A 13,963-nucleotide genomic window follows, 5' to 3' on the forward strand; every position below is an offset into this window, starting at 1 on the left:
TTTTGTTGATGTGATATATCACATTTGACTTGTGAAACCATCCTTGTATCCCTGGGGTGAATCCCAATTGATTGTGGTGTACAGTTTTTTTTTTTTTTACATATTGCTGTATTGTACTTGCTAATATTTTATTAAGGTTTTTGTGTATATATTCAGCAAAGATATTGGCCTATAGTTTTCATTTTTTGTTATATCTTTGTCTGGTTTTGGAAGCAGGGTCATGCTGGCATCATAGAATGAGTCTGGGGGAATCACCTCTGTTTCAAATTTTTGGAATAGTTTGAAGAGAACTGGTATTAATTCCTCTTTGAAGGTCTGGTAGAATTTAGCATTAAAGCCTTCCAGTCCTGGGCTTTTCTTTGTTGGGAGACTGCTGATTACTGCTTCAATCTCATTGGTCATTATTGGTCTGTTCAGGTTTTCTGTTTTTTCTTGGTTTAGTCTTGGTAGTTTGTATGAGTCCAGAAGTTTATCCTTTTCCACCAGGTTTTCAAATTTGTTGGAATATAGTTGTTTATAATAGTCTCTAATAATATTTTGTATTTCTGTGGTATTAGTTTATCTTTTTAAAAAAACAACTTTTTCATTGATCTTTTTCATTGTTTTCTCAGTCTCTATCTCATTTAGTTCTGCTCTGATCTTGATTATTTCTTTCTGTCTACTAAATTCAGGATTGGATTGTTGTTTTTCTAGTTCTTTGAGGTATAACATCAGGTTGTTTATTGGGAGTCTTTCTGTTCTTTTGATGCAAGTATTTATTGCAATAAACTTCCCTCTTTGTACTGCTTTTGCTGTATCCCACAGGTTTTGGTATGATGTGTCTTTATTTTCTTTATTTTCAAGAAATTTTTTGATTCCCGGTTTGATTTCTTCTTGGACCCATAGGTTGTTCAGGAGCATGTTTAATTTCCACGTGCTTATATAATTTTCAGAGTTTTACTTGCTACTGATTCTAGTTTTAATCTGTTGTGGTCTGAGAAGATACTTAAAATGACTTCAATTTTTAAAAGTTTGTTGAGGCTTGATTTGGGACATAATATGTGGTCTATTCTGGAGAATGTTCCATGTGCTGCTGAGAAGTATATTGTGGGGTTGTTGGATGAAATGTTCCGTAGTTATCTGCCAAGTCCTATTGGTCTAAAGTGTGGTTTCAACCCTGTGTTTCTCTGTTGGTTTTGTTGCCTAGATGATCTCTCCAATGTTGAGAGAGGGGTGTATTGGTCCCCAACTGTTATTGTATTTGGGTGTATCTCTTTCCTTAGGTCTAATAGAGTTTGCTTTATATATCTGGGTGCTTGATGTTGGATACATATATATTTATGATTGTTATGTCTTCTTGCTGGATAGATCCCTTTATCATTATATAATGACCTTCTTTGTCTCTTTTTATAGTTTTTGTTTAAAGTCTGTTTTATCTGATGTAAGCATAGCTACTTCTGCTCATTTTTTATTTCCATTCGTGTGGTATATTTTTTTCCATCCCTTCACTCTTAGTCTGTGTGTGTCTTTACAGGTCAGGTGAGTATCTTCTATATAGCATAAAGTTGGGTCTGGCTTTTTAACCCAATCAGCCAGTGTGTCTTTTGAGTGAGAAATTTAATCCATTTACATTTAAGGTTGTTAGTTAAAGGTATTTTCTTACTTCTGGCATTTTATTGATTTTTATTTGGATATTTTAAGTATCTCTTGTTTCTTTCTTTCCCTTTCATTGTCTTTGGTGTTTGTTGGTTTTTGGAGGTGGTGAGATACAGTTCCTTTCTCTTTTTCTTTTACATTTTTGTTCTATCAGTAGGTTTTGTTCTTTTTTGTGTATTCATAGTAGTGATTATTCTTTTTTTGGATTCCAGATGCAGGACTCCCTTGAGGATTTCTTTTAGGGCTGGTCATGTGGTGGTGAACTCTTGTAGTTTTTGTCTGGAAAATACACTATTTCTCCTTTGTTTCTGGAGGATAACTTTGCTGGGTATAGTATTCTTGGCTGGCAGTTTTTTTCTTTTAGTATTTTGAATATATCATCCCATTCTCTCCTGACCTGTAGAGTTTCTGTTGAGAAGTCTGCTCCTAGTCTGATGGGGGCTCCCTTATAAGTGACTTGATGTTTTTCCCTTGTTGTTTTTAGGATTCTCTCTATGTCTCTGAGTCTTGCCAGTTTGACTATAATGTACCTGGGAGAGGACCTTTTTGGATTGAATCTATTTGGAGATCTTCGAGCCTCCTGAATTTGAAGGTCCATGTCTCTCCCTATACCTGGGATGTTTTCTGCTGTTATTCTGTTCAATATGTTCTCAATGCCTTTTCCTTTATCCTCTCCTTTGGCAATACCCATGATTTAGATGTTTGTGTGCTTAAGGCTGTTTGTTATCCCTCTTAGATTTTCTTCATTTTTTAAAATTCCTTTTTTTTTTTTTGGTTCACCTGAGTTATTTCAAAGAGATCATCTTCAAGATCAGAACTCCTTTCTTCTGCTTGCTCTAGGCTGCTGCTTAAACTCTTGGTTGTGCTTTTTATTTTGTCAAATGACTCTTAGTTCCATGAGTTCTGCTACATTCTTTTTTAAGGTATAAATCTCTTTGTAGATTTCTTCCTTCATATTCTGGATAGTTTTGCTTAGTTCATTGTATTGTCTAACTGCATCTTTTTGTATTTCATTGAGTTTCCTTAAGATTTTTACTCAGAATTCCTTTTCAGTCATTTCAAGAGATTGCTGCTATATGGGGTCTAGTACTTGAGCATTATTGTATTCCTTTGGTGGACTCATATTTTCTTTTGTGTGTGTGTGTGTGTGTGTGTGTGTGTGTGTGTGTGTGTGTGTGTGTGTGTGTGTGTGTGTGTGTGTTTTGTATTTCTAGTATCTCTATGTTGATGTCTGGTCATCTAGGAGAGCAGTTGCTTCTTCTATTACTCTCCTTCTCAGGACTCTGCTGGTAACCCTCCTTGTGTCAATGAGTCAAATGGTCAGTGTTTCATCTGCACTGAGGCAGGGGATGCTGTGGTTGCTGCTGTGGTAGCAGGCCACCCTTTCGGTGGTGGTGGTGGTGGTTGTAGAGATGGCTTTGGTGGGCTGCTCACATGGCTCCAGCAGTGATGAACTGCTCACATGACCATGGCAGCTTCCTGGCAGCACCAATCATGGTGGCAACTGCAGAAGTGGTGGCTGCAGTAGCCACTTGCTTGGCTGTGGTGTCCACAGTGGCAGCCTGTGTAGCTGTGATGTTGTAGTAGATTGGATGCCCCCCAACCTCACTGAAGCTTAATTCCCACTGTTAAGTGTTGAGGGTGGGAAATCCTATTATGGTAATTGAAAGGTCGGGCCTTGAGGAGGTGATTAGATCATAGGACCATGCCATAGTGAATTATTTAATAATGGTGGTTGGGGCGTGATTCTTAGGGCTTTAAAAGAAGAGCACATGAGAGGTTGGTCTCTCTCTTCTCCACCATTTTCTGCCATGTGAGACTCCTGGGTCACTGTCACCACTACTAAGACTCTCACCAGATGTGTTCCCTGGATTTTGGATTTCCCAGCCTCCCAAACTGTAAGCATAAATTTCATTTTCTTACAAATTACCCAATTCCAGGTATTTTGTTATAAGCAACAGAAACGGACTAAGACAGTGTCTGTAGCAGCAGCAGGGTTACCTTATGGTGGCAGCAGTGACATTGGCAGCTCCAACTGCCTCCCTGGCACCTGTGGTGTCCTTGTCAGCCATGGCTATGTGATGGGGATGGCAGCTGTGCCAGTAGCTGCAAATTCCTCCCTCACATCCTGCTTGCTGGCGCTGTTCCCCCAATCTAGTTTTTAATATATTTATTTTCTTATGAAGGCAATATCCTTGGGCATCTTTCTGAAGTCATTAATTATATTTATTCAACATCCCTGTTTGCTTTCTCTATTAAATCTGGTTCTTCAGATACATTTTTTGTTGACTGAATTTGGCGACTCTTTTTCACAGTGTTGCTATTGAGAGAACATGGCAGAAAACTTTATAATTACTCATGCTCAGATTCTCAAACCATCTCACAGATTTGCAAAGAGATCCAAGCAGTTAGTAGCCTTGTGCTAAAGAGGAGATTGATCACAGGTGTTTACTTTAGCTGTGTCTGGGGAGAAGAGTGTCAGACTTCTAGTCCTAACACACTTCTTCCCTTCTACTCTTCTTTCTCTTCCTCCCACTGCTCCAAAATGATAACTCATTGAGCCCTCCTCTACAGGCTGATTTGGTGGACACCATTAGGGATTTGTCGATGTGTCCTTGGGAGTCAAAGCTAGGTAGAGGTGTCCTCCCTTGTGGTGGGAGGTTGGGCAAGGGGGAAGGAAAAGGAGAAAGTCAGGAAGTGTTAAAATCCCTTACATGTGCCAAGGATTGAGCCAAGAAAATAAGATCAATCGACCAATCCAAGGTGCAGAAGAGAATTGAGCCTGGCTGAAGAACTAGCATGCATGCAAGTGATGTCTGTCCCTGGTGGTTCCTGTGCGTCATGTTTAGTGTGTATGGCTGGCCTTGCTGAGCCATTGGAGGACTGAATGTGAGTATATTTGTTTGGCCCAAAGGTTCCTGGTGGGATAAACTTCAGCCCCAGCCCCACTCCTGTAGGATAGGTCTCAGAATCCCACTTGTTGGATTCCCAACTCTTCCCTCTCATGCTTTTCATAAGAAAAGCCTTGTGTCTTTTGTTTCTCTGTGACTGGGATAAGTACAGTGATATGATTTGAATGTTTGTCCCCTCCAAAGCTCATGTTGAAGCTTAATTTCCAGTATGATATTTGAAAAGTAGGGCTTTTAAAAGGTGATTAGACCATGAGGACTATGCCTTCAAGAACGGATTAGTCCATTCATGGATTAACGGGTTAATTGATAAATGGGTTATCATGGGAGCAGACTGGTGGCTTTATAAGAAGAGAGCAGTTAGCATGCTTTTGCCCTCTCTGCAGAGTCCCCTCCAGAAAGAAGTCCCTGACCTGATGCACCCCTCCACCTTGGACTTTCCAGCCTCCAAAACTGTAAGAAGTCAATTTTGTTTCTTTATAAATTACCCAGTTTCAGGTATTCTATTATAAGCAACAGAAAACTGACTAATACATACAGGATAATACAAAATTCCCAGACATTTTAAATGACGAAAACTCCAGATCTTACTCCGAGCACAGCTTTGATATCTTTGCAACTAAGAGTTTCAGTCTTATGCGTGTTATAAACATCTTGTCTGCCAGACCTAAGAAATTCACCCACACTCCCTGGCTGGCTGAGTTTTCTTCCCTGAGCCTATAGATATCCTTCATCATAACTTGACAAAAGAGAGGTGCTTTGAGGCCTGTTTTATAGGTTTTCTATTCTACAGGTTTGCTGCCCATTACTATCATCTGTCAGACTCATAAAGCACACTTTCCTGTCGGTTGATTTTATTTAGACACTAATTCTTGTTGCTGTTTAAACAGAAGAAAAAAGACGAAGGCAGGAAGCAGTTCACTCAGATCTCATCTCAGGAAATTCTCACCCTCTCTGTACATGACAGTTTAAGGACGAGAGGCGCAAACAATGCTGCACGACAAATAAGTGCATAAATAAAACCACCAGGAGTTTAACAATCAGCAATTACTAGTCTCTCAAATTACTCCCAATTTCTCGTCTGTCTCCAGATCCTGGAACTTGCAGAAACCAGTTACAGCTCCAATAACTATCACTCTGCACCTTTAACCAGCAGATGATACCTCTGCTGTGCAGGAAGGTAATAAATCCTTGTATGTGAAAAGATTCCAGTGAGGGGATAGGAAGCAAATCTGAGAAGCCAAAGAGCTGGCCTCAGTTTTACGGAGCCATTTTGCAGTCTCTGGGAGGAGAAGGGTAATTTCCCCCCCAGGTACACAGCCAACTCTGTCTCCTCCTGGCCTATCGTGTCCCTGAGACAGCCATTCCAATGAAATGGGGCGGCTGCACAGATATTTCCCAGCTAGAAAGCTGCTAAGGCAGCAGCAGAAGGGACGTGGCATCAAAGACACCTTCAGCCTCACTTGCTTTTCCTCTGAACACTTTCTGCAGCCAGGGTGCATCTCTCCAGCCCCTGCTGCTGCTGCTGATCTGACACACCTGACAGAAGACCGGCTGAGACAAGGGATGACTGCACAAACCTCATCCCAACGAGTGCCAGAGTCGACCTGCAACTCATGCACACCCAGCGTCAACCCCGTGCCACCAAGCACTTAGTGCTGATGACACAACGGTGAACACATGACGTGCTCCCCGCCCTCCTGGAGCTTCCAGTCCGGGGACATGGGGGAGGGAGGCAGGCACTAATCAGAAAATCACCCAAGTGCAGCATTACAAACTATGGCAAGTTCAAGGGGCTCTGAGGACACCTAGCAGCCTGGGCTGGTGGCAGAGCATGCCCAAAGCTGCCTGCAAAGGGCCTCGATCCCCGAGGGCACGACGACTCCGGCTGGGGGACAGTCAAATGCTGTCCTCCTGCCCTCCCAGACACCCGTCTCCTCACCTTCCTGCCCTCTCTCACTTTCTCCCCTCTCCCTTCAGTGTCTCTCTCCTCTTCCATTTCTGCACCCCTCCTGACCTCTCACTCACATGGGGGCTCCACCGAGTCACAACTGCCCTGGGCCTCGGTTTTCTTGTCTATAAAATGGGGACAATCACAGCAGTTCAGAGAACCGGAGGGCTGTCGTGAGGTATCTGGGAGCTCGCAGACCAGAGCGCCCAGCACGCCCCTCCCGCCGTGGGCACCTTCCTGCCGGGACAGGTCCTTAGTGACCCCAGGGACAGCCCTGAAGAGCAGGGGCGGCCTGAAGAGCACGGCCGCTTCCTTTTCATACCCGTGTCCGCAACAGGCGGTTCTGCCCCCACCCGCACGGTCCACTGTGTGTGCTTACGCGTCACCTCCGAATCTGGGTCGTCATCCTGCTTTCGTCGGGGGACATCGAGACCGGAGAGTTGGAGTCAGTGAGCTGGAGCAGAGCTCCCAGGAGCTGCTGGGGACAGGCTGTGCTCCCGGCGGTGCCTGGCTCCTGTGGGCAGGCAGCCCCCGGCAGACAGACCCTCCGACAGCGGCCCTCACGCCGTCACGCCGTCTGTGTTGCGCCATCTGCGTCCCCAGAAGCCCAGTCCCACCTCGCGGCCGCCTTCCTAAGTGCCCACGGGGACCTGGGGCCGGAGAGCTGAGGGGCCCCTCCGTCCTAACCAGGGGCTGCCTGCGGAGCAAAGCCTTATCCTAAAAGCGAGCGCACAAGGGCTCTTGGGGCGGGGGGGGGGGGGTGTGTGCTTCGGATGCCCTACATTCATGCCAGAGTCCTCCTCTGAGGCCAGGCCCGTGCCCTGCGGTGGGGAAGCAGAGGGGTGACCGTGGGGTGTGGCAGAGGCTCCCCGTGCCTGAGCTCCGAGGAATGCCCGGGAATGCAGAGGTGCAGCGGAGCCAAGGTCTCAGCTGCACCCATGGGAGACCCTGCGCTGGCCAGGTGTGTGCGGGCCACCCACCAGACTCTGCCCTTCTCTTGGAGAGAAGTGTCCTCTGGGGCCGTGGCCACCCTTTCTTGCCCGAGGACCTCAGGTGAGCCCACACAGTGTCTGTGAGAGACTGGTTCCAGTAAAAGAAGGACAGAGTCCCAAACCCCTTTTCCCTGCAGGCCCTTGGCCCCTGTGTGATTTTGCCTCTGTCTCCTCCCTAGCTTTGTGTGTTGGGGACTCTTCGGAGGGGCAGGCATTTCCAAGCCAAAGAAAGCAAGTGTCCATTTACATCCTTTCTTGAAAAAAAGCAGTGCCCACTTGTCTTACATTTGTATAACCTAAGGAGCTCGAAAGATAATAAGGCAAATCTGTTCTAAGGTGACTCGAGGTCTCCGTTTGTAGATAGGGGAGCAGCTGGCATAACCCTAAGTTTCCGCCTGAGAAGGCACTTCCATTACCCTCAGTCTCCATGGCTGGTTTCTGGAAAGATCAACTCCAGCAAGGAAGTGGGGTGGGAGGCAGCAAGCTCTTCCTTCCCTTGAGAGACTCAGCCTGAGCCCTCTGCTGCCTGAGTGGGCTGGAGTGCGAGGGCACATCTCCCCTTCAGTGCTCTGTCACCTCTCCCCCAGGGTGACAGAAATGCAAAAAGGATTACTCAAAGCCCATTTCTTCTGAGCAGTGAGAAGCCCCGAAGGGGTTAATTTCCACGAACCCTCAAGAGAGAGGCATTCCTTGGAAAATTAACAATGAACTGGTGTCTTCTCTCAGTATTTATTCTCCAGGCCAGAAAATTACAGAAAAGGAACATAGGTGGTTACAAAAAGAACAGTAAGATAATTGTCATGGCAACAGTCATTAGGTTTAATTGCACCAAGGACATCTGCCCCTGGAGCCAGCAATTTTGCTGTGTTACAATTCTTTATCTACAACAGAGACTTTAGCCTGGGGAAAGTTTCCTGTCTTTTGAAAGCTTAATATTTCTATGTGTAATTTTAAAAAGTTAGGTTATACCTGAAACTACAGGGCTTTGGAAGCTAGGCCCTGTGAAATACATTTACTTTATTAATGTTAGTGCTCTCTACAGTGCTCTGCTCCAGTGATGAGCTAAATTCCACTCTGGGGGTATCCCTCAGCTCAGGGAAACCATGCTGAGACCATTCAAAAGCTTCTCAGTGTGTGGGATATAGAAAAACAAACACAGCTATGTCTAAACCACTCAGAAGGTCTGGAGTTCTGACCTGGGAAATGGTCCGTTCATGCTCAGGTCACAGAGTAAGAGAGAAGAGATCACACATAGGAAGAGAGGTACCTTTTTGCTACTGTTTAAAAATCCTTATTTTCTGTCCCCATGATAGATTGATTGCAATCCTTGATTTTGCAGCCCTCCGTGTGTCCATGTCCTCAGAGAGGTGACTGTGTAGCAACTCCCATCAAGACGTGGATTGTATTTCCACCCGTGGGATCTGAGCTGGCCTGGGACTCACTTTGGCCAACAGAATGTGGCAGAAGTGAAGGTGCTCTGGTTCTGAAGCTAGGCCTCAAGAGACTTCACATACTTCCTTCCTCTCGGATCTCTGGGCTAGCCTGTTACAGGAGAGAGCACCTGGAGCCAAGGGAGTCAACCCTGTTGTCCCAGCCGAGTCTCCAGACATGCTAGAACACCCAGCCAACTTCAGCAACGCCACTGGGATGACATACAGCTGAAGCACAGCTGAGACGCAAGGAAGCCCTGCTGAGCCCAGCTCAGAGGAGCAGAAGCACGCTGCCCGCTCTCGGAGTCAGGAGGAGCTCCACATGGCTGTTGTTTGAAGCTACGTAGCAATAGCTGATATACCTGCTAACTTCCTTCTGCTCCTTCCTTCATTCTGCTCTTCCGGGCTTGCTCAAGGCCATCCAGCCGGGTAGCTGTGTCTCTTTGGGTTACGTCCCCACTCTCTGCACTCCGGGCCCAGTGTTGGGAAAGCAGCTGCCCACTGAGGACTCTCTGGGAACACTGGGAGTCCGCTGAGGACAGGCTCAGCCTGGTGGGGTCGAGAGGCTGAGGGACGAGAGGCTGCTCTCGGGTGCAGGCAGGGCTGCTGCACGGTCCCCAGTTTCCTGGACACTCTCCTTCTCTGTAGACTGCTCACTCTCAGACTTGCTGTTTGGCTGTCGCCCGCAGGCTCCAGTTCTCATCCTCCAGAGAGAGCTCCCTGTTCCTTCCTGGAGACTTCCTCAAGGAGTATCCCCTCATTTCTCAAGTAATTTCCCAAGGAACATTGTGCACAAGGTCAGTCTTGAGTCCTTCCATATCTGAAAATATCTTTATTTTGTCTTTAAACATTGGCTTGTTCTAGAAGTCTTGGTTCAAAATCATTGTCCCTCAGAAAATTTGAAACACTGCTCCATTTCTTCCTGCATTCGGAGTTACTGATGAGACGCCTGATGCCAAATGTGCCTCCCCTGCACTCACCTTTTCTGGAAGCTTGTAGGATATTTCCACTATTCTTGATATTCTGGAATTTTGTGCTAATGCCATATGGGCCTTTTTTTAATTCACTTTGCTGACCTGCCTTCTATTTTGGGGATTCCTATCAGACAGATGTAAACTCATGGGTTGATTTCTTGGTTTCTTGTTTTACTTTCATACTTTCTGCCTTTTTACGTTATTGTTCCATATTGTGGGAAATTTTCTTGTATAGGGATTGTGTTAGTCCACTTCTGTTGCTTATAACAAAATACTTGGAACTCTGTGATTTATTAAAAACCAACCAAACAAAACTTATTGCTTACAGTTTCAGAGGCTGTCAATCCAAAGTCCAGGGAACACTTATGGTGAGGGTCTGCTTGGTGGTGGATTTGCAGCAAAGCAGTGTTGCTCACATGGCAGAGAATGGTGGAGCAGAGAGAGCCTAACCTCCTCATTCACTCTCCTTTTAAAGCCCTCCAAACCATGCCCCTGACCGCCATTTTTAATCCATCCAGTGAAGCACGGTCTTACAGTCCAATCACCTCTTCAAGGCCCCACCTTCCAATTACCATAATAGGATTTCCCACCCTCTTAACACTGTCACAGTGGGGGTCAAGTTTTGAGGGGACACTCAATCCAAGGCAGAGATATAGACATATGTGTGTATACATATAAATATATATATATATTTCCAAATATTAAAATATATGTATGTAATAAATAAATTAATTTTGGCAATAATCCTTGAAATTTATAAATTTTTTTTCTGGTCTTATAATTGTTTCTTGTTCATAGCATCGTATTCTTGTTTTATTTATTCCATATCTTTTTTAAAGATGTGATTCACATACCACACATCCACTTAGAGTATACAATTCAATAGCTTTTAACACATTCATAGATTTGTACATCAGTCACCACAATTTTAGAGTATTTTAATTACTCAAAAAATAAGCCCTATAACACTTAGCCATCACTCTCCATTCCTCCCCACCATCTCCTTGCCCACCATCACTCCCAGCCCAAGGCAACCACTGATCTACTTCTGTTCCAATAACTTCTTGTCACTATCATCTGGTTTCTTGTATCTGTCTTCAATTAATTAAGAACATATAAGAGATGAGAGGTGATCAGTTAGGTCTTACCCTGCCCTAACAGACATATATAGAAGAAAAATACAAATATATATGGAAAAGAAAAGGATGGAACAAAATATATATGCAAATACCAACAAAAGAAAGCAGATTTGGCCACAGTAATATTTATAAAAAAATATATTTTTACAGACTAAAGAGTTAAGTAGGGCAAAGAAAGATGTTTTCCTATAAAAGAAACAATCAATTAAGAAATTATGAGTCGTGAACTTTCCTGCACCTAACATCACAATCTTAACATATTTTTATTTGTTGAGATGCTTTTGTTTGCAAGTAAAAGAAAATGTAACTCAAGCTGACTTAAATGATTAAGGGAATTCACTGGAGTACAACAGTCCGGAGGCAGGGTGGCCTTCAGGTGAGGTCTGATCCAGTGGCTTAATGACTTTCCCAAAGACAAGTTCCCTTCTTTCTTTCATCCTCACTTTCAGGGCTTTTATTTCACCTTGTGCAGTCTCTCCTCATGACCAAAGGATGGGTGGTGGTAGCATCTGGAGTCAAATATTCCCTCAGCATATAGTCTGATGGTATCTCGCCCTTCAGCTGTCCACAAACAAAACAAAACAAAACAAATCCTGAGTTATATTTTTCATAGGCTGACTTAGGTCCTAGGACAGTGATTGAACCAGTCAGTGCAGCCAGGGAAATAACAGGGACTGGCTGGCTTAGACTTGGCTTATGCAGACAATTCTGAAATAAACTGGAGCAAGGGAAAAGTATTCCTCGAGTGTCTGAAACCATCATGACCTGTTGTGGTATGTGGAGACTCAAACATTCGGAAGTGATGCAATGTAGAAGAGATGGAACAAATCCTGGGAGCCAAACACCTTGTCAAAAGTTATATGAGCAAATGGATTAAGAAATTGACAAACCCACAGTCATTGTGGGAGGTTTTTCACTATCTCTTTTATAAATTGACATATCAAGAAAACAAGAAATAAGTTAAAACTCTTTTTTTAAGTTAAAATTCTGCAATGTGAATTACACAATTTCAAGCTTCTACTTTGTACACAGCATGTTGAAAATGTACATTCTTTTCAAACAGTCAAGGAGCATTGACAGAAAATAATATTTGCTGCTAAACTATGAAGAGGATCTTAATAAATCACAAAAAGGAGAAATCAGAGAAGCCATGTTTTTGGTCTATAATATAATAAATTTGGAAATATGCAATAAAGGGCAGCAGTAGCAGTGACAAAAAAATCTACCCATTTGGAAATGTTAAAACAAACCTCCTAAATAATTGCTGTATTGAAGAGAAAATTAAAACCTATTTGTTTAAAACCAGTTTAAAAATTTTAATTTAAAAATTAAACACTATTTAGAAACAAATGACAGCAATAGCAAAAAGATCAAAGTTACTATGGGGAGCCAAAGCAGTATTTAGAGGAAAATTCAAAGCTTTAAAATGCATTTATCATGAGCAAAAAAAGAAAAAAAAAAACTTCTCATTAAAGCTGATGAAATAAAGGCAGTTCTAGTTTCTTCCCTCCCTCAAAACCCACCAAAAATAATAAAACATAGTAGTGTTAATTCTGGAACAAGTACCAGAGATAAATGAGCCAGGATTCCAGTCTCAGTTCTCCTCACCATGTATGTGGCTTTGGACAAGTCATGTTCTGCTCCTCATCCTTAGTTTTATCACCCGTGATGTGGAGACAATAATATCTACCTTACAGGGCTATTGGAATGAGTAAATAATGAGATTTTATACACATACTTACCTCCAAAAGGCCCCGACTCCAGAAAACATCACATTGGGGATTAGGGCTTCAATGTATAAATTTTGAGGGGACACAAACATCCAGGCCATAGCAAGGACAGTGAATCTAAGTTGAAGGTGTGGCAGCCCTTTCTCTGCTTCTTCTTACAATATTTTTCAGCAAATAGCCAATTCCATCAAAAGATAGTCATACTTAGAAAGGAACCTGCAAGGGTCCTGTGAGTACACAGTTAGCACCAGGCCTGGCTGACGTTGGCTTACCTGGACAAATGACCTCGAGTCTCTCCTCTCAGTGCCATTTCCTTGGTAATCACAGTGGTAAGATAAGTGTGCATTGCTGTGGGTACTTTCTTTGCTGTTTCTCCATCATCCACGGGTCTACCTGGACAGCAGGAACTGCGAGTTGGCATCAGGCTTTGGGCCCACATGACCATATAAAAACTGGTGAGAAACTGAGGTGACAGTTTTTGTGCCAAGCTTGCCCATGTGCACTTTGTCTCTCATTGCATCAGCTGTCTATGTCCCATGTGGGTAAGGGGACATGAGAAGTTGTGTACCTGTTGGGACACCCTGATCAGATGAAGAGGTGACAGATGCTGAATATCCTGTCCTATGTCCTTCTATAAATCTGTCTAAACATATGCTAAACTAAAGATCACTGTAGTTTGTGAATTTGATTGCCAGTCTGAATGCATGGCACCCACTGGTGGCACTCGGAATCTATGCATGAGTGCTACAAAAGGAGATGAGGAAAGGAGGACTCAAGTAAATTGCAGGTGAGATTGCGCATACTGCAGGTGAATCGACTCCACTAGACACCATGAGAATTCATACAGGTGATTCTCCATGACTCCAAAGAAGCGAGAAAAAACATGATATGTCTTAAAAGAACAAGAGGACAACAGGCTCAAGAAAAAGGTACAAAATTTCAAGCCCATGGAAGGTGATTAGATGATTGAGGGAAAGCTGGAAGAGCCCAGAAAAGAAAGAAAACATGACGAGAGTACAGAGCATAGAACCACATTCAAAGCAGCACATACGAGGGGTCTTCAAAAAGTCCATGGAAGGATTACTAGTATCTTTTTATTCTATTCTCCCATGAACTGTTTGAAGTACCCTCATAACACATAAGATAAACACAACTGAAAACACAGGTAAGGGACCTGGTAAGTAAGCTAGAGGAAACACAAGT

Source organism: Cynocephalus volans, chromosome 9, assembly GCF_027409185.1.
Source record: "Cynocephalus volans isolate mCynVol1 chromosome 9, mCynVol1.pri, whole genome shotgun sequence".
Lineage (NCBI taxonomy): Eukaryota > Metazoa > Chordata > Mammalia > Dermoptera > Cynocephalidae > Cynocephalus > Cynocephalus volans.